Consider the following 25273-nt stretch of genomic DNA (forward strand, 5'->3'; position numbering starts at 1 on the left):
AGTGCTAAGGACCTTAGACTGGGCCGAAGGTTTACCTTCCAACAAGACAATGATCCTAAGCACACAGCTAAAATAACGAAGGAGTGGCTTAACAACAACTCTGTGACTGTTCTTGAATGGCCCAGCCAGAGCCCTGACTTAAACCCAATTGAGCATCTCTGGAGAGACCTAAAAATGGCTGTCCACCAACGTTTACCATCCATCCTGACAGAACTAGAGAGGATCTGCAAGGAGGAATGGCAGAGGATCCCCAAATCCAGGTGTGAAAAACTTGTTGCATCTTTCCCAAGAAGACTCATGGCTGTATTAGCTCAATGGGGTGCTTCTACTAAATACTGAACAAAGGGTCTGAATACTCAGGACCATGTGATATTTCAGTTTTTCTTTTTTAATAAATCTGCAACAATTTCAAAAAATCTTTTTTTTGTTTGTCAATATGGGGTGCTGTGTGTACATTAATGAGGGAAATAATTAATTTAAATGATTTTAGCAAATGGCTGCAATATAACAAAGAGTGAAAAATTGAAGGGGGTCTGAATACTTTCCGTACCCACTGTATTTTCAGTAGTACTGTTTTCAAAGTGTATGGCATGTGAGGAGCAGAGGACAGTGAGGTTAATACTCAATCATAACAGAGCACTATCTGCATTATAATGGCCATTTCACAGTAACTGATACGTTGTAATTAATAAATGGAAAACAATTGCTAATATCTATTTGGCAAAGATTTGGGTGCCCTCACTAATATCACACTAATCATGGATATTTCTTTCATTTTCCAAAATGCAATCGCTAGGTATGGTATAGTTGATAATGATGTTATTGAGAGATGTCACAGAGATTGCTGTAACACTGCTTTGAATTAATTTCAATGAGTTAAGACTTCTGCACTTAGATGTAAGCACAAGACCAACAGTCCACAACTAGGCCAACTAGTCTTCCAGTACTTTTGCTGTTTTCAAATGTTTTAAAGTATGCATATATTTATACCTTCAGTATTTCTACAGCATTTAAACCAGCCTTGTTTTGTGTTGCCTTATATTAAGAAAACCTAATAATTTTATTTTATACATACTTATTTTAAGTAGCTAAGTGGCAATTGCTCTGCAAGTATTCTGTCCTAAAGCAATAATTACAGTTATGGTACTATTATTCTATGAAGTAAAAAAAAAATTACTTAAAACAACAATATATGAGTGGAAGAAACTGAAATAGCATAAAAGTATTTAATCTTTATTTATGCAAATTATATTATTATATTATATTATTCTAGTAATGGTGCACTGCACGTGAATACATTTGACTTGAGCATTCATAATTTTCATACTCTTTCTCTGTACGTTTAGCATTCGTTTGCTTCTTCTCTTCTTTCGTCTGCATCTTTTTGCGTTAAAACTGATTAAGTCAGTGTTTGTGTTGCAATTACTTAGTACGTTTTCTTTAATTTTTCACTTAAGCTGACACTTAAATCTTCAATCTTCCCCAAGATTTATTTAAGGTATGAAGAGGTAGGGGAAGTGACAGTGAAGGTGATAGGGAAGGAGAACGCCGCCTGTACGCTTTCGCTGCACGGCCACCCTGCTGGCCGCGGGTGAGATTTGATTCTACAATAAAATAAAAATATAAAGAGGAATACAGTAACTGTGAAGGTCAATCATCACCCTGAAAGTGGACAGTAGACATCATGTAGTATATTTTTACTAATTTTCAGGTTAATATGTCAAACGGTTCGCGACCTATAAGTGATTTAAAATCCTGGACAGGTAAATGAACAGCCACGGTATTATATTATATTATATTATATTATATTATATTATATTATATTATATATGGTCCTATGCAAATAAAAAAACAGGTGAAATTTAAGAAGTTGTTGACACATCTTATATTTTCTAAATAGTTACTTATTTCAGTTCCTCTACAAGTCTAACTATCTTTTATTACTTCTGTGGCTCATCTAGAGCAGGGGTCGCCAACTCCGGTCCTGGAGGTCCACTATGGCTGCAGGTTTTCTTTCTAACCCTTTTCTTAATGAGTGACATGATTTTGCTGATTTGTTCCCATGAATTTCTTCATCGTTCCTCTTACAATGTGTATTCTGGACTTTGCCTTGTATGTCTATGAGCTATCATGCATGTCACCTGCTCAATTGCTCTATGTTAGGAATTACTTTTTTTTGTCAATGTGGCTTAGTGTCTTGTTTTCTTATACTTTCTCATTCTTCGTCACTTTATTGCCTTCTGTGATATGCTTGACACTCAGCAGATGTTACTATTCTTTTTCTTTCTGCCATTTTTTTTGATCACCATATTGCCTCTACCTAAAATGTTTTACTTCTTTCAGTTCATTGTCGTCTTTCCATTCTGTATTCTACGCTTGATGCTTAGAAGATGTTGCTGCCCTTTTTCTTCTTCCTATTATGGTGAACTTTGTCACGTAATTGCCATCTCTGATTTGGTGGACAATCAGCAGATGTTGCTGACTCACTTTGCCTTTCTGTCATGTCATTTGTTGTCACTTTGCCATAATAAACACGTGGCCACAGGTCACTTGATTAGTTAGACACTACCTGAATTTTTTTTTTTAATTTGCACAATGTAGCAGGTCATATGCTTTCAAATAAAATAAAGATTAAGGTTCTAGCCCCAGTAGTTCTTGAGTAATCAAATGACAGATATACAGAACTTATATATATATACACGGGACATTCAAAAAGTCTCTGCACTTTTTAAAACTCTATTTATTATGAATTTCAAAAACAAATTACAAACAATTTTTCTACATAGTCACCTTCTTTTGTGAAGCATTTTTCCCAGCGTCGTACCAACTTTTTAATGCCCAATTCCTACTCCCCCTCCTTCACCGTTTCCAATGAAAATATAAAAGTGCACAAACTTTTTGAATGTGACTCGTATATGAAAAGTGCTATATAAATGTAAAGAATTGTGCAAATAAATTTATTTGTTTATTTTGTTTATTTATTTATATGTAAGTACTGTTATTTTGTGGTAAAAAACATCATGTTTTCATCTCCATACATTTTACTGTGCTCCTGTTGTCATTGTAAAGCAACTTGTGACATTGTGCTCTATGGAGGACACTATATTAAAAAACAAACAAAAAACAAAAATTGTTGCTATAATTTTTGGTTGAAAACATATGAAATCTATTTTTCCAGGGGAAAAGTAGTTGAAAAGTACAATGCATAAGCATATTCACAATTTAAAATTTCAACTTTTTGCATAGAAAACATACTATTTTTTGCAATCAATGCTAGCTATATACTGAGGTTATCAAAGTAGGGGAGAGCAATTTACAATCCAGTTTGACTTTTTTCAGTTTCATTCAAATAAAAAAAATCTTTGGATGGGTTGTTACACTGACTTGATAAATGATCAGGGAAATTACAGAAAAATGGCAAAGTTGTAATCTGGGATAAAACTTGTATGATTCATGTCAAAATTCTTGGTTATTGATTGCAGGAACTGTGAAAGCCGTATAAAGAAGGAAATTGTGAAATAAAATGACTATTATTATTATTTTTGGCTATTTCTTTTTTACTATTGATTATGTGAACAAGGAATTGTCAAGTTTTTAATCATGTGTACCCTCAAGAGAGAGAGAGATCATTAAAAGAAATGTGAAGTAATTTGTAATTAATTTTAAGAAGAGCTTGTTTTGACAGCATAGTATTATGGTTATTTTCTTTTCTTTTTTCTTTGTTTATTCTTTTCCAATAAATGTTCTATACAGAAAATTTGGAACTTAGTTGTACTTCTATTAAAGGTGTCAACATTTAGTGCTATTACTTTTGTTTATTTCTTTATTTCCTTTACTAAATCCAATTTCGTTTATTGTAGATTGGCTGAAAATGCATCCAATCATTAAACTAAAAGTTACAGCTGTTTTACTTATTTGAGATGTTTCTACACAGAACCTCACAGAGTAAGCACTGCAACAATAAAGAAATTGCCAAGAATTGTTTTTTATTTTTCAAAAAATACCAAATCACACTTGTAAAACTTCAGATCAATATTTTTTTTTGCTACTAGCACACATAAGGTCAACTTAGCAATTGATTTGGGGATGCAACAAGTTTAGCACACTATGGCTTGTTGATCAAAGACACAAAAGGTCTAAAAACACATATAAGACATTATATAAACATTTTCAATAAATTATAAAAAATCTTTCAGAAAGCACACCATCAAAAGGCAAATTGCAAGGTACACAAAATTTAAATTGAAGTATTGAAAGAGTAATGTTATGAAGTAATGGTTACAAAGGGAGCAGAAACTGTGTGGCTATTGTGTGTAAGAAATGTGCGACAGATGTGTGTACTTCATAAACTACCCTAGTATTTTTAACAGTATTACTTGTTATTTGGCTGTTGTATGTATTCCACCTGGAGCACAGGCAGTTGGAGTAACTTGCTCTTGGTCACAGTATCAGTAGTGGGATTTGAACTCAGCCTCAGGGCTTGATGTGCAAATCCTTAGCCACTAGTATGCAAGAAATCAAGAACAGGTATATAAAAGACTTATTGGCTTTTGCACAAGCATACTGATATAAAGACCTTATGAAAGCTTTTCACCACTGATTTTATGTTATACAACATTGAATCACCATGAATTTGTTTGGCGTTTTAACATACTGATTAAAAGAAAAGGACTTTTTAATGTCAATGTGAAAACAAATCTTATCAAAGTGATCTGCGTTAATCTACAGTATATATATATATATATATATATATATATATAAAAGTCAATGTATGTGTGCATGTATATATGTTCCAGCATCACTTCCGAATGGCTGGAGTGATTTTAATGAAACTTGGTACACATGTTTCTCATTGGTTGACAAAAAATACTGTAGGGTGAAATCAACCCTAACCCATCCCTTTCTGGGTGGGGGGTGATTTTGCGGTCTTGTATGCATGTTAGCATCCAGTTGACACTCGGAACGACCACCAGAGGGCGAAATGGAGGTGACTGCCAGCATTCTTTATGTTTGAGCACCACCACGCCCCTGTTGCTTTTGAAATTAAATAGAGTTGGATGATAAGATGCATACAAGACCACAAGACAATCACATTGGTTAGTCTTCATTGTTTGTTAATTTATTTTTATTTTTAAAGTTGTTTTTTTTTAATTATACTTTTCATGAGGTCACTGGAAAGGGGTGTATGGCGCTTCCGATATCTATGCAAAAGGACGAAGGTCCAAGTCTTTAGAGTCATGATGCTTCCTGTCTTACTATATGGTTATTAGACATGGACGCTATCCTGTGACCTGAGACGAAGATTGGACTCCTTTGGTACTGTGGCTCTCTGGAAAATCCTTGGGTACCATTGGTTTGACTTTGTGTCAAATGAGCGGTTGCTCATGGAGTCCCAAATGAGGCACATTAACTGCATTGTGAGGGAGCGTCAGTTACGGCACTACGGCCATGTGGTGTGTTTCCCCGAGGGTGATCTGGCTCATAAGATCCTCATTGTTGGGAACCCAAGTGGCTGGACCAGGCTAAGGGGTCTCCCATGTAACACCTGGCTGCGGCAGATAGAGGATCATTTCCGGAGGGTAGGAGTGGACCGCGTGTCTGCCTGGGGGGTTGATAACCGGGATCCCAAGCTGTTTCGACGTGTAGTGGGTGCGGCAACACACTGTACGAGTGCATGCTCCCCAACTTGACTTGACTTGTGTTTTTTTTTTAATTATACTTTTCTCAAACGATTAAAAAAGAACACTTTATTTTCCTCCCGGGCAACGCTGGGTATTTTAGCTAGTTACAGATATATACTGTAACACAAAAAAATTGACTACATAAGCATTCAGTCCCTTTATGACACACCTAAATCATCATTGGTGCAGCCAGTCGGTTTCAGAAGTCCCATAGTTGGTTACATGTACTTCACCTATCTGTAGTCAAAGGGTTTCAGTTAATTGTAATATACAGTAAACACCTATGTATCTGGAAGTTCCACCTTGTGCTGAATCAGTATTGTGGCCTAACTTACGCAGTGAAGACTAAAGAACACACCAAGCAATTTCATGAAAAGGTGTTTGAAAGTGCAAGTCAGGGGATGGAAACAAGAAAATATCCCTTGGAGCCCAGTTAAATCAATCATTAAAAAATGGATCGATACGAAATCTGCCTAGAGCAGGTTGTCCAAGAAAACTGAGTGGTCAATCAAGAAGGCAAGTGAGGGAGGCCTCAATAGGTCTCAGGAGATCTATGAGAATGCTAAAGACGTTAGAAGCTACAGTGGCTCAGATTGGAAGGGCTGTGTATGCAACAACTATTGCCTGAGTACTTCACCAGTCACAGGATATTGGGAGAGTGGCAAAGAGAAAGCTTCTATTACAAAGAAAAAAGAAATATATGACTTCTCTGCAAGAGTTTGCCAAAAGGCACATGGGAGACTCAGCAGTCAGTTGGAAGAAAGTTCTGTGGACCGATGAGGTCCTCCCTACAGTGGAGTAGGCCCTGGAAGGTTTGTGAGGTTAGAGGGTAAAAGGAATTCAGCAAAATACAGGGAAATCCTGAAGGAAAACCTGATGCAGTCTTCAAGAAACCTGCCCCTCGGGAGAAGAATTATATTGCAGTAAAACAGCGACCCCCAAGCTTAAAGCCAAAGGTACATTGGAATGGCTTAAAAGCGACAATGTGAATGGCCAAGTTGGAGTCCAGATCTCAATCCAATTGAGAAATTTGTGGCTGGACTTGAAAAAGGCTGTTCATGCACGACCCCCATGAAACCCGACAGAGCTTGAAGTATAGAGATAAAAGGCAGTGTCTAGCTGTGCAAAACTGATAGAATCCATTCCGCAGAGATTCAGGGCTTTTATTTTGTGTTTCATAATGGCAATTAATTGTGACCGCTTTTCAGAGATCTGTCTTCACTGTAACATTAAAGAGTCTTTTTCTGATGATCAGTGTCAAAAATAAATCAAAATAAAATAAAATAAATCTACTGTGATTTAGTATTGTATAACAACAAAATGTGAAAAATTCCAAAGGTTCGATATTTTTATTGGCAATGTATTCTTATCTGTAGCTAATTTACTCTATGGTATACAACATATTAAGTGGTGTGTTTATGTTAACATCTTGTGGTACTGGCCTACAATTTATTTACCACTTCATTGTTCTTTAAAGCTTCTTCATATAGGCCTCTAGTGCACACTATATAAATCCATTAAGTTCAAGAGCTAAACTTAAAAGAAGTGGTGAGGCAGCATTCTGCTGTTATGCACCTAAAATCTGGAATAGCTTACCAATAGTAATTCACCAGGATAATACAGTGGAGCACTTTAAAAAACTGCTAAAAACTCATTACTTTAACATGGATTTCTCTTAGCTTTATTTAAGCTTAATTCTGATACTCTGTATATACATTTAATTATCATTATCATTCATGGTGGCTCCGAAATTTGTACTAACCCCTACTTTCTCTTCTGTTCTTTTTCTGGTTTTCAGTGGTGGTGATCTGCTCCACCACCACCCAATCAAAGCACCGTGATGTCCTTACATTGAGGGCTTAAAGGCCACATGACCGTCATCATCAAATTTTTCCATGTGAACCCTGAATACCATGAGGACTGATTGAGGTCATTTATGTTTGGTAGAATGCCTACAGGGAGCTGGGTGGTCTTGTGGCCTGGAACCCCTGCAGATTTAATTTTTTTTTTTCCTGTCCTCTCTGGCAATCGGACTTTACTTTTATTCTTTGTTAATTAATATTGCCTAATTCTATTTTTAAATATATTTTGTCTTTTTTCTTTCTTTATCCTGTGAAGCACTTTGAGCTGCATCATTTGTATGAAAATGTGCTATATAAATAAATGTTGTTGTATGGTAATTTAAATCTAATTGATGCAGCCACATTTTTTATAATTTACTTTAGAAAAAATAGGCTGTTTAAGCAAACTTTCATTAATTATATCCAAACTCCATGTCAGTGGCTTTAGAATAAAATTAACCTGTTATATATTCATTTTCCTCCTTTATTTGTATTGCTTCTTCCGCAGCGCACACATTCGAAAGGCACTCAAACACATTCTGAGAATACAGGATGTTCAACGAAAGCTTTTAAGTACAAATAATTCAGCTACCAGACCTCAACTACTAATCAGGAATTCTGTAATTTAAATAACAGCAACAAAATGATAATATTAGGAGAAATAATCAGAGACTATACTGTAGCTCAAAATGTGTGACACTGAGTCAAGGACAGTGGACAGACAGATGCTACATATATCCAAAAGAAGAAAACGTATTCTAGGTGGACCTACTTTTTCCTTCATTGAGTATATTTAGCTTTGTTTATTATTTATATTTTCTTATCTGTATTTCTCATTTTAATACTTTAGCAATCCATCCATTATCCAACCCACTATATCCTAACTACAGGGTCACGGGAGGTCTGCTTTAGCCAATCCCAGCCAACACAGGGTGCAAGGCAGGAAACAAACTCCAGGCAGGACGCCAGCCCACTGCAGGGCGCACACACGCACACACTATGGACAATTTAGAATCGCCAATGCACCTAACCTGCAAGTCTTTGGACTGTGGGAGGAAACCCATGTAGAGAACATGCAGACTCCACACAGGGAGGACCTGGGAAGTGAACCCGGGTCTCCTAACTGCGAGACAGCAGTGCTACCCACTGCGCCACCATGTACTTTAGCAATACAAAAGAAAATCATGCCAATGCATATATTTTTTATATATATAAAACAGGCATGTTGAGTACTTTTAAAAAGTACTTTCAGGCCAATAGAGTATTATTTACACAATCTTGATGTGGCTATGCTACTGTATATATGTCAACAGTCCCTGAACTTGAAAAAGAAAATATTTTACAGAAATAGAAGCAATGTCTTTTGCCACTTAAAATGGACTCTACGTAAGCACACTACACCATAAAGGCATTACAGAATTCAGAGTCAGATAATAGCAACTTTCAAAAAACTACACAGTTGAGAAATTTCTCTGTATATTGTAAATCTAACACTGCTTCTTCAGAAGGACAAGAAAACATTATTATTGGTAAATAATAATAATAATGATAATAATAATAATAATAATAATAATAATAATAATAATAATAATAATAATATGGAAAGGATCCTTACATTTTTGTTGAATGGCTTAGAGGAGTCTCTCAGAGCCCAGGCTCCAAGATGTCTAGGCAATGTGGCGGCAGCAGGACATAAAATGCAATAGATGTACGGAGGGGTTTTTCAGGATTTAAATAGTGGCTTATTATTTTTTCCAAGGACCCTTCCATGTAATGTTTTTATGCTCATTTTGTCTTGTTGAAATTTTGTTTTACAGTCTGGTTTCCAAATATATGACATTAGGGTGAGTGGAAAATCTTAAAGTAGCCTGGTCTGAAAGAGTATGGATATGTGGATGAGAGTGCTTCTTCAGTGGCATGGAACTGATGCTGCCAGGATCAGCTCCGACTTCCAGTCACCATGTACTGAATAACAGTGGATAGGAACCTACCAGACTTGTCAGTTGCAGCCTTTTTTATTTATGAAATCTTATTTATTTCCAGGTATATGCATTGCAAGAGAAGAATTACTATGTAATAGTCAGACACATATAGCTATAAACAAAAGGTGAAAAGCCAGGTTAATCAAAATATAATCAGTCCAGTAAATCACATAAACTCAGACTTGTTAATTTAAATGATTGTTTAGTAATTAGTAATGAAAATCTCCTTATATTATACTTTATTGTATAGATTATAACAACAGTAGTTAAGCAGACATGTTGGCAGGAGCCCATGAGAGTTATTTTAAAATAACACTAATGAATTCTTGCCAGATTCGAAAGAGGTTAAAGAGGTTGTGCACATTTCAACACGAAGAGCAATTCATTTTTCTTAATTTTAGATAATGCAAAACTTTCCCTTTTAGTCATCTAGGGCACCTCAGTATTCTTTCAGTTCAGCAAGAGCAGCCTCTGTGATAATAATCTAGTGTAGAAAATCACAGTGAGTTTATTGCTAGATAGTCTGATCCCATTTGAATAACTCCAAATAATGCTGCAAAAGGATCTGTTTTTTTTTGTTTTTTTTTACATCAAGTGCTATCTGATAGGTAAAGAAAATAATTTAAATCCTAGTGAGTTTGGAGCTTCATGATATCGTCCACAATTGCGGTGCAATCCTTGATATATTTTAGCTTATTTTAATTTGGAGAAATGTGTCCAGTGTAAAAAGGTATGATACTTTACAGCAGGTTTTGCAAATATTGATGAAGAAAGAATGTCAAGAATAATCAAATTCCTTACCTTACCTGGAATATTGATTGAGATGTAATTTCACCAGCATTTCCGAAAATTGGATAGTGCTGAATAAATAATATTAATTTATAAATTCTGACAAAAACATCATTATTTTTCTTAGTATTTAAAATATGTTTGAATGAGAGCATTGATGGAGGATTATGGAAGTTAGGCAAATTCTTTTCAGCTGTGATCCTATCTTGATAATAGAAAAATATGTGTGTTGCAATAGAGCTGATCAAAAGGTGCAAATATGTCATCAATATCAAGATCTCTAAACTACGAGATACTCAATGACTTAAGTACTGTCTAATTGAAAGAGGGCTTTAATAAAGATAACTGTGTCATTGCCTTGAGCTGGTTATGTATTTTAAACGAATGAAGCACAATCTGAATGCAGGTAAATTGCTGATAAATATTGGTAAGCAGAACACAGAGTGAAGCATATCAGGAGATGATCTTACAATTTTTTTTTCTAAAAGGAAAAGGAAAGGAAACAAAGAAGAGTCATACCACCTTCTGGTATTTTGATCTTGTCATCTTTTTAAAACATAAACCTCAGTAATATGTTGGTTTGTATAGATATGCAGTCTTGTCTTCTGGGCTAACAAAGCTGTACATTTTGAGAGCTCAATAGTGTAAAAAATAAGGAAAGCATTTTGTAACCTTTATTGACAATAATGAAACTACATCCAATCAAAATAGTTTTAGGTAGTGATGTACTGTATACACTCACCTAAAGGATTATTAGGAACACCATACTAATACGGTGTTTGACCCCCTCTCGCCTTCAGAACTGCCTTAATTCTACGTGGCATTGATTCAACAAGGTGCTGAAAGCATTCTTTAGAAATGTTGGCCCATATTGATAGGATAGCATCTTGCAGTTGATGGAGATTTGTGGGATGCACATCCAGGGCACAAAGCTCCCGTTCCACCACATCCCAAAGATGCTCTATTGGGTTGAGATCTGGTGACTGTGGGGGCCATTTTAGTACAGTGAACTCATTGTCATGTTCAAGAAACCAATTTGAAATGATTCGAGCTTTGTGACATGGTGCATTATCCTGCTGGAAGTAGCCATCAGAGGATAGGTACATGGTGGTCATGAAGGGATGGACATGGTCAGAAACAATGCTCAGGTAGCCCCTGGCATTTAAACGATGCCCAATTGGCACTAAGGGGCCTAAAGTGTGCCAAGAAAACATCCCCCACACCATTACACCTGCACAGTGGTAACAAGGCATGATGGATCCATGTTCTCATTCTGTTTACGCCAAATTCTGACTCTACCATTTGAATGTCTCAACAGAAATCGAGACTCATCAGACCAGGCAACATTTTTCCAGTCTTCAACTGTCCAATTTTGGTGAGCTCGTGCAATTTGTAGCCTCTTTTTCCTATTTGTAGTGGAGATGAGTGGTACCCGGTGGGGTCTTCTGCTGTTGTAGCCCATCCGCCTCAAGGTTGTGCATGTTGTGGCTTCACAAATGCTTTGCTGCATACCTCGGTTGTAACAAGTGGTTATTTCAGTCAAAGTTGCTCTTCTATCAGCTTGAATCAGTCGGCCCATTCTCCTCTGACCTCTCGCATCAACAAGGCATTTTCGCCCACAGGACTGCCGCATACTGGATGTTTTTCCCTTTTCACACGATTCTTTGTAAACCCTAGAAATGGTTGTGCGTGAAAATCCCAGTAACTGAGCAGATTGTGAAATACTCAGACCGGCCCGTCTGGCACCAACAACCATGCCACGCTCAAAATTGCTTGAATCACCTTTTCTTTCCCATTCTGACATTCAGTTTGGAGTTCAGGAGATTGTCTTGACCAGGACCACACCCCTAAATGCATTGAAGCAACTGCCATGTGATTGGTTGATTAGATAATTGCATTAATAAGAAATTGAAAAGGTGTTCCTAATAATCCTTTAGGTGAGTGTATACATTAATTTTGTGAACAACAAGATATTTTATAAATTATATTTGTTTTGCAAGATAGGCTAATTGAAGTTAGATGGCTCTGAAATAATTTAGGAAAATGATTAGGACAGTTGTAGCAAAATATGACTAAACTACAAAGTTTCTGAGTGCTGGTGGTTTAGTGAGCTGAAGGGCTTTGGTATAAGAAAATTGAAAATTATTTTGTGGTCACATAAGATTTAGATTACTTCTAGGTTGCCATTCTTGATCCCTTCTCTTCCTGGATCTGCCTTGTGTGAATGCTAATGGTTCTGTGTTGCAAGGTGTCACATACATAAGTTTTGGGAACAGCTTAAGGGCGCTGGTGATTGTAATTCTCCTCCAAGACAGGTGGCACAATGCAATAATGTTCTCATTTCCCTCCCCTTCTACAGAAAGGAAGATTGGCACAATTCCACCTATCACTTCTGTGGTCAGTCCACTTGGACCTGCCTCTTCCTCTCAGAATGCCACAAAACCAGTATCAATGCCATCTTGGACAGTCAAATTAGAAATTTATGGAAGACTCAAAGTTATTTGTGCTAAACAAGCATTTTTTATGTCTTTTGCGTCTGTCAATATATGGCTTTGGTCCTCAAGGTGCCCCAAAATGTTTTTTTTTTTTGTGTTTTGTCTCATCACAAAGGGTAAACTGTGAATCCTTCTAAATTCTGATGATTGTTCTACCTGATAATTCTATTTGTGAAAGAAGCTTTAGAAAACATAATGAGGCTCTTGGCTGTATGAGAACATCAAAAGCTGGTATTTACCAATACATTATTTTGAGCCTGTAATAAACAAATTTAATTTAGATATGATTTTTTTTTTTATCTCCTACCTTTTTCACCAACATGAGTGCAATTATAAAGAGTGCTAGTAGTTAGTGGATTATATCTTCATGTCTAATAGTAGCCCTAGTTTTTGTACCCTGATAGTATTAATGTTTCAAGTGGTAATAGAATGGATAATAATATTTTATAAATGTCTGGTAAACAAAGTGAACTTGTGACAGTGGTGACTGAAGGGTAACACAACGGCAAGCAACATCTCCTCATATTACAAACATATAGATTTGGAATTTAGACCTGGTCACACTCTGTGGAGTTTGCTTATTTTCCCTATGTCTGCATTGTGTTTTATCTTTTCTGAGGAATGAAAAGTATTGGCAATCCTTTTTGACTACAGTTGAGATTTTTTTGTGTTCACTTCAGGCCTACATTGTAGGAATTTAAAGCTATTGACACCATCCACAACATTCCCTTCATGTAGATGGGAATGAACTTTGCCTTTTCCTTCCTGAAGTCTGTGATCAGCTTATTGGTTTTACTGTCATGAACAGAGAGACTATTGTCCTGACACCACTGTGATAGAAAAAAAAGACTCTTCTCTGAAAATCATCTCATCAGTTTTGGAAATCAAACCTAAAACTGAGCTGCAAATTTAATGTTGGAGTTGGAGTTGTGGCTGACTATACAGTCACAAGTGAACATGGAGTAGAATACCCCATCATGGGGTTCCTTTGTTGAAGATCATTGTTGAGGAATTGATGCTGCCATTCTAATTAATTTTGATGGAAAAAAGTGTTGAATGCTGAGCTGTAGTCCATAAACAGTAATTTGGCATAGCTGTTTTTATTATCTGGTTCTGCTAATAGTAAGAAGTGCATGTAACACAACATTCTTTATGTGCCAGTGTGATGAAATATAAACTAGAAGTGGATGAAACTGTGTGAAAAACTGCATCTCTGTAAATATTGTGGTGAGTGGCTGGGGGTAGTGCCCAGCCAGGATGCCCGGAAGGACCGGAAGAGAGATTACACCTCCTCCGGACCACGAGGGGGCAGCCGCCCTAGCTGGTATGGGGACTACGGGAACAGAACATGAAAGTTCAAACCTATAGGGGCTCGTGGTCACCATCAGGGGGCACCCGGATGCCTGAGAAGCCGACGGAAGTTCATCAGGAGACACCTGGAGCACATCCGGATGAACATAAAAGGGGCCACCTCCCTCCATTCGTTAGCTGGAGTTGGGTGGAAGAGGACGAAGCCTGGAGGAGAGGAATGGAGGCAGTTAGAATTGTTGAAAGGTCTGGACTGAAGGGTGATTGGTGCGGGTACACTGGGTTGTGTGCTGTTGAACATTATTGTTAAAGAAATGTTTAATAAATGCATCTATGGTTTGGAACCATCGGTGTTTTCCTATCTGTGTCCGGGCAGCATACCACAATATAAAATAACATAGCAACTGTCATCTTTCTGTGGCCAGGCATAATGTCATCCAGCATCCATAAGAAGGCTAGAATATCAGATGAAAGGAAACAAGAAGCACAAAAAAATTGGGATGTAAGGGATAGCATATTCGATGAACAGAGGTTCCTAAATACATGAAACAGACAGTCCTGCCTTTGTGGCCATTATACTCAATGGACATTTAGTGTCTAATATTGTGCAAAATGTGTCTAGGCAACAGTATGTCCAAGCATTTTATGACAATGGCAGGGAGTGCTAGCAGTTCTGTAAGCAGTTAAACAGTCCATTTTGTTACTTTTATTCCAAACAGATGGATTAAAAATGATTCATAAAGCCAGTTATTTGGTCATATAATGATCTTATATTGTTCTCTGAAATTCAGATTCCTTACTGATGCTATGTTGTTTAAAACTTCTCTTTACATCATTTATAGAAACAGATGAGGCTAAATTACCTAATGCTGTAGACACTTGCACAAGCATAGAAAATACTAAGCTAATTTCAGAGACAAAATGTGGATGTGCTTGCTGTGTATTAGCCTTTAGTGCAATCTGTAAACAACGGGATGCTTTGCCACACAGTTCATGGCATAAGTGCTACTGTATTCAGTTTCCAGCTTATCCTTACATTGGCTTTTAGCAACTTTAAATGCTTTTCTAGGTCGTACTTGCATTTTTTGAATGGTTCTGTATGCATTACTGTGAGTATTCATTAAATTATGGATGCAACTGATGATTACAAAATAAACACTTTCTATAGGCACACAGCTATCATCACATTTACTTGATTAATCATGTCAGACAGATGCACAATCACACAGAGCCAATAGTCTTTAAACATTTCATAATTTACAGAATCAAAACTATCCTACTGGTTATACTCCACCTTCATTTGTTTTGCACTGAAAAAAAATTCATTCCTAGTGTAGCACTTGACACGCTGATGATATCTGAGGTCAATACTGCTTAAATGTTTTTATGAAATCAACTGCAACGATATATAATTCCTGATTGTGTACACATTCATATCTCATAATACTGTTGTGTTGATTGCTCAGAGCAATGCTGGTATTGGCTTGGGGGAATGTAGGGCAATCAGAAATGATCTAATTAGTAATTAGGTCATTATATTTCCAATTAAATTATCAATTTCATTAAAAATCAGTAATCATTAATAATCTGATCATTAAATGCCCAATTTCGGTGAGTGATTTTTGACTGTTTAATCATCTGTGTACCACTTGTTTTTTTAACATATGAAAAATGCCAGTCAGCCCTGCCTTATCAAAAAGTTTGGTGTCTTAGGGAGTCATGAGGGAGTTAGGTATGTGAGTGAGCGTACTCTGAGATGGCCTGAATCCAATCAGGTTTGGATTCTTGCCGTATTGCTGATCTGGCCAGGAGAGGCCCATCTCCCCCACAACCTGAAAAAATGGATTAAGTGAGCTCAGTGGCATAGTTCAGCCTGGGGTCAGCTGAAAAATAGGATTGATTGGATGCTCTGTTTCTTTATGAGCAAGTCAATTCAGAAACAAGGTTCTTATGGACACACTACTAGTCCCAATCATCTCTCTGATATCCTGTAAAGCAAAATGCCATTATGCAGTCTTCTTTTTCATGCACCCTGCACAGTGTAAAGAATCTTTTAAAAACTCTCTTGCTTTCTACTTCCTGTAAACAGAACACTCAAAAGAGAATCTCGCACATTCTCTACAAACAATAAACCTAAACTCAACATAGGTACTTGTTGCCCTCCCACTTGATAGCTGTGTTTATAACCCTGTTAATAATGTTTCTTATCCATTGAGACCTTGGCTGATCTATAATTTTGCTCACATTTTAATGTATGAAAGAAAATGTGGCATGCAACCAAGTAAATAAACACAGGTAAGTAACTTAGTGGAAAATAGGACTCATTTGGGTCCATGCCAGACGGCACTGTCATTTAGTCAGTGCATAATCTTGGATTGTCAAGGCCAGAGCAAATGAAAACTGTAAATGCATTACCTTTTCAAAGAATAAAACATCAATATTCCTATGAAAACTCATTGATAATTGTATGGGGAGTTTTGTCCTTGTTTTCTGCCTGGTTTGTTGAAAAATAGAAAACATTAGTACTAAGTGTAGGTGTGTTCATGAGTAGGCATTGTAATGGGCTGGTGCCATATCCAGAATTGGTTCTTGCCTTGAACGCAGTTGCTGCTGGGATAGCTTCCAGTCATTGTGACCATGAATTGGGTTTAGCTGGTTCAATAACAAAAGAATAAAAACATTTGAAACAATTAAATTAAGTGTTAAAATTAATTTTATATCTATTTTTTTGAAGAACCGTTTAAAGAACCCTTAGTATAAACCTGGGGTTGGCAGCTGTAAAGTGGTATAACACAAAAATGTATTAGTAAATCGTAATGCTGTTATTCAAGGTCCACGGTAATGCAGTGTTTTGTTACAAAAAATGGAGGCAAATTTCAGACTCAGTGCTCTGCCTGTTTCTGCATATTGTTTTCCTTGGGCACTCCAAAGCACATACATTACGTTTCAGATGAAAACATCCATGATATTAGCTAGAAGTAGTGTATAACAGAGTGTGCCTGTGATTGACTGTCCTCAACAGTCCCAAAATATGCTCCAGCTTCCCCTAATCTTAAAATAATATCATGGGATTCTAATAATGTTCAAATTTAATATATCTGATTCCTGCATATTCCCTCACTCAGAAATTAATTACAAAATATACAAAAATTATATTATAAAATCATACATTCATCATTTTTTTTTATTTTTATACTATCTGAAAAATACCTAGAAGATATTGAGTTATGATGCTAATGCTGTGAGCTTTTTTTTTAGTATTGGACACAAAGTCTAATCAGTCTTATGAAGAATAAAACCCCTTCTGAAAGTATTACCTTTGACTTCTGAAACAATTCATATGAATCTATCCTTCTTAATTCAAGTGGATTTTTTCACATTCATACTATATTTCATGAAAGTTTTTCTTCATATGAAGATTTGTTGATCACACTTTCCTCTATTGGGAAATATGTGTGTTATGAAATTCTTATGCTTTCTTAATACAGACTGGAATACTAAAAAAATATATAAACCTCATTTTCCACTTCAGACAACAGAGAATATCCTGCTCTTCTATAGGGACACCCAGAAGTGATAAACAATGATGCCAACTCTACTAACTGACCTGTTGTGCAAATATATCTATTTGCATTTATAGCACATGTTTATCATCTTATCTTGAAATATTAAAGAGCCTTTTAACAACTCAGTGGATTGAATCCCAGTTTTATAAAGCAGAAGACACTAATATCTGCCTTTATCACAAAAGCAATAACTGTATCATGACCTATTATATTTTTGTATTTTACCATTCTACACATAAAACATTCACTATTGAAAATGAAATATTAAAAGGCTGCATTTATTAAAATTATCTAGTTCAATATATTGTAATTTACCTCCCATATTCAAAGAATGTCCAGGGTAAGTTTACTGATGACTCTAAATTAACCCGATGTGCATGAGTCTGTAGGTGCTCTGCAATTGACTTATGTCCCATCCTATGTTACTAAATTGTGCCTGATTAGGATTCAACACTCCACAAACCTAAAGGGGATAAAGAAAATGGATTGGTACATGGATACTATAGTGATGGAGAGTTGCTGTATTAATTATACAGGGCAATATTTGTCTGAATGGATCAGGAGAACATGACCGTTTTGAATATATTTGATTTACAACCATTGAATGATTATTCTGGGTATTAAAGTGATTCGAGCTAGAACTACACCTTTAAAAGCTGCTTATTCAAAATATACCATACTGTAACTGCAGTAGAAGTGATGGATGCATTCAAGGTCTAGATGGGCTTACATCAGGGATCACCTCTGAGCCCTTTCTTATTTGCAATGATAATGGACAGGTTGACAGATGAGATTAGACAGGAGTCCCCGGGGACTATGATGTTAGCCGATGACATTATGATCTGTAGCGATAGTAGGGAGCAAGTAGAGGAGACCCTGGAGAGGTGGAGATATGCTCTAGAGAACCATCCAACCTCTGCTCCTTAGGGATAAGCTGACTGAGATGGGAGTAGACTCACACCTTGTGGCATGGATTGTGGACTATCTTACAGACAGACCTCAATATGTGCGTCTTGGGAACTGCAGGTCTGACATTGTGTGCAGCAATACAGGGGCGCTGCAGGGGACTGTACTTTCTCCGGTCCTGTTCAATCTATATACATCAGACTTCCAATATGACTCGGAGTCCTGCCACGTGCAAAAGTTCGCTGATGACACTGCTATTGTGGGCTGCATCAGGAGTGGGCAGGAGGAGGAGTACAGAAAGTTAATCAAAGACTTTGTTAAATGGTGCGACTCAAACCACTTACACCTTAACACCAGCAAGACCAAGGAGCTGGTGGTGGATTTTAGGAGGCCTAGGCCCCTCATGGACCCTGTGATCATCAGAGGTGACTGTGTGCAGAGGGTGCAGACCTTTAAATATCTGGGAGTGCAGCTGGATGACAAATTGGACTGGACTGCCAATACTGATGCTCTATATAAGAAAGGTCAGAGCAGACTATACTTTCCGAGAAGGTTGGCATCCTTCAACATCTGCAGTAAGATGCTGCAGATGTTCTACCAGACGGTTGTGGCGAGTGCCCTCTTCTACGTGGTGGTGTGCTGGGGTGACAGCATAAAGATGAAAGACGCCTCACGCCTGGACAAACTTGTTAAGAAGGCAGGCTCCATTGTAGGATTAAAGTTGGACAGTTTAACATCTGTGGCAGAGCGACGGGCATTAAGCAAACTCCTGTCAATCATGAATAATCCACTGCATCCACTTAACAGTGTCATCTCCAGACAGAGGAGTAGCTTCAGTGACAGACTTTTGTCACTGTCCTGCTCCACTGACAGACTGAGGAGATCGGTCCTCCCCCACACTATGCGACTCTTCAATTCCACCCGGGGGAGTAAATGCGAACATTAATTTTATTTTAATTTTTTCATTTTTATTACTATTTAATTTAATATTGTTTCTTTGTATCAGTATACTGCTGTTGGATTATGTGAATTTCCCCTTGGGATTAATAAACTATCTATCTATCTATCTATCTATCTATCTATCTATCTATCTATCTATCTATCTATCTATCTATCTATCTATCTATCTATCTATCTATCTAAAAAAGAATGAAGGTCAGTAGGAACAAGACAGAATACATGTGTGTGAATGAGAGGGAGTTCAGTGGAATGGTGAGGATGCAAGGAGTAGAGTTGGCAAAGGTGGATGAGTTTAAATACTTGGGATCAACAGTACAGAGTGATGGGGATTGTGGAAGAGAGGTGAAAAAGAGAGTGCAGGCAGGGTGGAATGGGTGGAGAAGAGTGTCGGGAGTAATTTGTGACAGATGGGTACCAGAGTGAAAGGGAAGGTCTACAGGATAATAGTGAGACCAGCTATTTTATATGGGTTGGAGACGGTGGCACTGACCAGAAAGCAGGAGACAAGCTGGAGGTGGCAGAGTTAAAGATGCTAAGATTTGCATTGGGTGTGACGAGGATGGATAGGATTAGAAATGAGAAAATTAGAGGGTCAGCTCAAGTTGGATGGCTGGGAGACAAAGTCAGAGAGGCGAGATTGCTTTGGTTTGGTTATGTGCAGAGGAGAGATGCTGAGTATATTGGGAGAAGGATGTTAAGGATAAAGCTGCCAGGCAAAAGGAAAAGAGGAAGGCCTAAGAGAAGATTTATGGATGTGGTGAGAGAGGACATGCAGGTGATGGTGAAACAGATCAAGGTGCTGAGGACAGAAACATATGGAAAAAGATGATCTGCTGTGGCACCCTCTAACGGGAGCAGCCAAAAGAAGAAGAAGAAGAAGCTAAGCATATAAGTAATCCTTAAATAAACGTACCCCTGCAGGATTGCAGACACATGTAGCTAGCTATAGCCCACCAGTACAATGCAGAGCACACTTACTGTATACAGCAGGGGTGTCCAAACTTTTTTCAAGGAGGGCTAGATTTGATAATGTGAAAGTACCCGAGGGCCAACAGTCCCTGATGACATTTTTTTAAACAATAAAAGATGCATAGGAATATTCTCTTATTTAATATTGTCATTTTCACACACCAAAAGAAAAAAATATGCAGATTTAAGTATTTAGATATACAGATCACAGCATACAAGTTATCTAAATTTCTAGAAGTTGAAAACATTCAGAAACTCTATAAAATATAGCTGTGTCTAAATCTGATAACAGAGCAACAGGTAAGCTATTGACACTAATGTGAAGGGTGAAACTGAGATCTGGATTTCAGTACACAGGCCAGGTCTGGTTCGAGAGCAGTAGTAGACATGCATAAAATGTCACATAGGTGGGAGTCACTAAGTCTTCATCTCAAGCGGTTCTTGTTTAAGTTCAGAACAGAGAAAGTCTGCTCACATAAATATGTAAAGCCAAACAAGCTCAACATTTTCTTTACAAATGTTCGCATTTCTGGAAACTTGCCTTGATCCAGCTGTCAGCTACGGCACTCGTTGTCACACTGAAGCTCAATCAGCTCTAGCTGTACATGAGCTGGAGCCTCATCAGGGTCCACGCTGAAGGGATAAGAGAATAGTAACAAGTCCTTTTCAACTGCGGTAAAAGCGGTCGTTGAACTCACTAGCAAGAGATGCGGTAATTACTGCATACCTCTTTGTTTGTACACCCATATTACCAACCATGACATCCTGGTTGGGAAATGTGTGATGCAGGGCTCCATTTGTGACAAGTGTCTCTGGAAAAGTTGCAGTTTCATTTTAAGGCCTTTATGTGTGAATATAGTAGGCTCACTACTGCTTTTTGTCTTTGAAAGCTAACATTCAGTGCATTCAGATGCTTTGTTATGTCAACCAAAAAAGCCAAGTCTGCTGTTGACTCAGTATCTGACAGTTCTTCAATTGGCTGTTTCTTTTCAGCCAAATACTGTCCAATTTCCCCTTTAAGAGAGAAAAATCGCTGCAGTGCTGATTCTCTGCTGAGCCACCTCATGTCGTTGTGATATATTACATCTCCATATTCAGCCTGGATGTCAAGCAGGAACTGCAGGAACTGGTGGTGGTATAGAGCTTTAGAACGGATTAAATTAATTGCCTTTACTACTGGATTCATGACATGATCAAATCTTAGATGTTTGGTGCAAAGAACCTGCTGATGAATGATGCAATGGAGTTTAACAGCGTTGTCTCCTTCATTGCTGACTTTGTTACAGATAAGTGTGGACAATCCACTTCATTCACCAGCCATGTCAGGTGCACCTCTGTAATAATCCCACTTAGCTTGCTCCATGGTAGTTTCATGTCATCAAAAGCTGAACAAACGTTATGGAATAAATCAGTTCCTCTTGTTTGGCCTTTGAGGCTTTTGAAGTCCAGCATCTCTTCTGTTATGTTTATGTCACCATCAACACCTCTCAAAAAATCAGTAACTGAGCAGTGTCTGATGCATCTGTGCTTTCATCGCAGGCCAAAGAAAAAAAATCTAAATTTGTTGACTTGTCTCCCAGTTGTCCACTAACATCTGATGACAGCTCTTCAATTCTCCGTGCCACACTGTTATGAGCGAGGCAAATGATGGCAAAGTCTTTCTTCTTTTCGGGGCAAATGTGTTCTGCTATGTTCATGACACAGTCTTTAACAAACTTGCCTCTGTAAAAGGTTTTCTGTGTTTAACAATTAACATAGCCACTTCATAACTAGCCTTGGTGATGTTTTCATTTGACTCATGGGCCCGTGTAAAGAACCACTGCTGGGTGGCTAAGCTCTCCACGAGTTGCTTCACTTTTTCAGCACTGTCAATCTCTGATAGCTTGTCATATGTACTAGCATATTTTGTCTCTTAGTGTCTCTTCACATTATATTCCTTATAAAAAGCAACAGTCTCCTGGCAAATTAGGCAGACACAGTTGTTTCGGTTTTCAGTGAAAAAATATTGCAACTTCCACCTTGCCTGAAAGTGGCATCCTTCATTATCAGCTTTCCTTATTTTTACTTGCTGTAGCCATGACAGCTGTAGGGTAACAACAAATTTTACACAGCCATACAGTGTACCTTCAAATTGGCAGCGTACACTTGCGGAACCCACCCAAGCCCCACAGCATTGCACGTCCAGCAAGAGCTGTAATTGGTTCATCATTCAATCTTTTTCTGATTGAGGTTTTATGCCAGTTGACAGACTCTCTTATAAAGTGCTGCATCCATGAGTTCAAAAAAGAAACTGCATGTTGAATTGGTATGATTTATTTATTCTGTTTGTGCATGCTGGCCAAAAATAACACATTTTGAGACAAAAGGCGCGGGCCATATAAAACCCAATCTCGGGCCGTGATTGGCCTGCAGGCTGGACTTTGGACATGCCTGGTATACAGGTATGTGCACCTGCGTTGTTTCATGCAGCTGGTCTACTTGTATTTTTATTACAGAGTAGCTTTGAGCTGGAGCTGATCCCCAGCAGTATTGTGGATGGAGCAACATGTCATCAAATGTTACAGTCAGACACAAACCTAAAAGCCAACTTAGTGTCACCAATTAAATTTAACACCTGTCTTTGGGGAGTTGGAGAAGCTGGAATAGTCAGACACAATGACTCGGTCACTGTGTGCTAACCAGCATATTCAGATGAAAACCATGCAGCTTTCACCTGATATACATGATATTTAGTTGTAATATACAAACATTGTACAAAAACATTTTAGAATGCCTACCTTTATAAACTTAAAGTATCTCACTTACCGTGTTTTGCTGCAACTATAAAACATTTTACCAAAAAAAACAACTTTATTACCTGATTTAAGGCAGAAGGAGACAGTAAGATATGTTTATTGGAATAAGAAAGGATTCATAATTCTTTACTTTCTGTACACTTTCTTTTTTTGTAGATTTAATTTTAAATGGACCCCATATGGACAAAAAGCAAACATGTATATGTGTAGCTTTTGTCATTTGAATTCTTAGTGTTAGGGAGCAGCAAACAGCTTCTCACCAAATTAAAATGGAACTCTAGTAGATTCTCTCGGTACTGAAAAGAACAGCGTAAGAAGCTCTGTGAAAAGGTTGCCAAGTATTTTTCTTTTAATCACTGTTAAAACATGGTATTATTTAATTCGAGATCTCTGATTTCTCCTTGTATTCAATAAAAATTGAAAAATTTGCAGGAAATTTTCAAGTACATCTTGAAAAGCTGCTTTCTCAGGAACCGTTTTTACTTTTAGTTTGCCCAATTTGAATGTTCATTATTTTGTCAATGAAAAGCATTTATTAGAATGGATAGGCTGTCCTGTTTGGTACCCATTGGTTTCATTTGCAGGCCATTATGCCATCTCCAAAGCACAGATGTCAAAAACAAAATGATACAGGATGTCTTTACTTGCCCAGATTGCTTTAAAAACCATTTTGCTGAGAACATAAATAAGTGTAACTGAATTGAATTATTTTATCCACACATCGAGTCTCTGTCTCTGTTATTTTCTTGGCATTTAATCTAAGCTGTTATACTTGAACACTAAAATGAATGTAAAGCATTGTTTAAAGGAATATTAAAAGATCCTTTTTATAAAAGGAAGTATAACTCAAATGAACAGCTGTTGACATGGCATTAGCTCTGATCAATTCACAAGTTTTCAGTTTTTCAACTCCAACTTATAATTCTCTTCTTTATCAAGCTTCTTTGAATAGCATCTGGATATTTTGCCTCCAGTATTACCATCTAATAATTTAGGAGTGTTGATTACAAAAATGTTTATAACTGTAGACTTCCTGTATGATAAAATTTTATGAATGAATTGCAATGGGATGGCTACAGTTTCCAGACCACTCAGTCGTATTGTTAATCAAAAAATCATCCACCTACCCATTAACTGAAGCTGAATGTTTCAGCCCAGAGACACAGCTATTCCGACAACACCAGGTGCAAGGCAGAAACCAACTGCAGTCCATTGCCAGACACTTCAAGACACATACACTCATATTTATCCATGTGGGTCAATTTAGAATTGCAAAAAAAATTTGAAGAAACTGGAGTGAGAAGAAAACTGGGAGCCACTTGTAAAACAAGAAAGCTCAGTAACACTTTAGTTTAGGTACTGCAAAAATACATCTATTACTTACTTAATTATATGTAGCAGAAATTTAACATACATTTCTTTGGGTCCTCAAAAACTTACAAAGCATCTGTAAAGTGTTTAGTCATCTCTGCAACATGACCTACAACTCGTCACTTTCAGTGGTCTGAGGTGGCTTAACTGAGACACATTTTCTCTTGATATTACTTATTTAGTATAAGACCTGTGAATCCTTCACATTAACAAGTAATCTTACCATCATGACAATATACCACATGGCACAGAGGTGAATAACCTATTTACTTAAGTCTTAATAGTGCTACGAACTCTAAAAGAAGCTTTGATAAAGTCTTATTACATAAGAGTCAAAGATTAAGAAAACACTGTTCCACAGAAAATTCTCACACACTTCATGATGCAAGCCACTCCTCCTCCATTCGCCATTATCTACCAAACACCCTCACATGTTTCTCGAGTCCTGAAGAAGGGATTAAAGATATGTACTCTTTAGTCAACCATGGAGCTTCAATTTTCTTTGCTCTCTCTGATGCAAATTTGGGATTGTGATCACAAAGATTGTCATTAAAATAGGAGAATTGGGGATCGTACTATAAGAACATGTCTGGCAGTTCAACAAAATGCC

The sequence above is a fragment of the Polypterus senegalus genome, chromosome 9 (genome assembly GCF_016835505.1).
Source record: "Polypterus senegalus isolate Bchr_013 chromosome 9, ASM1683550v1, whole genome shotgun sequence".
Lineage (NCBI taxonomy): Eukaryota > Metazoa > Chordata > Cladistia > Polypteriformes > Polypteridae > Polypterus > Polypterus senegalus.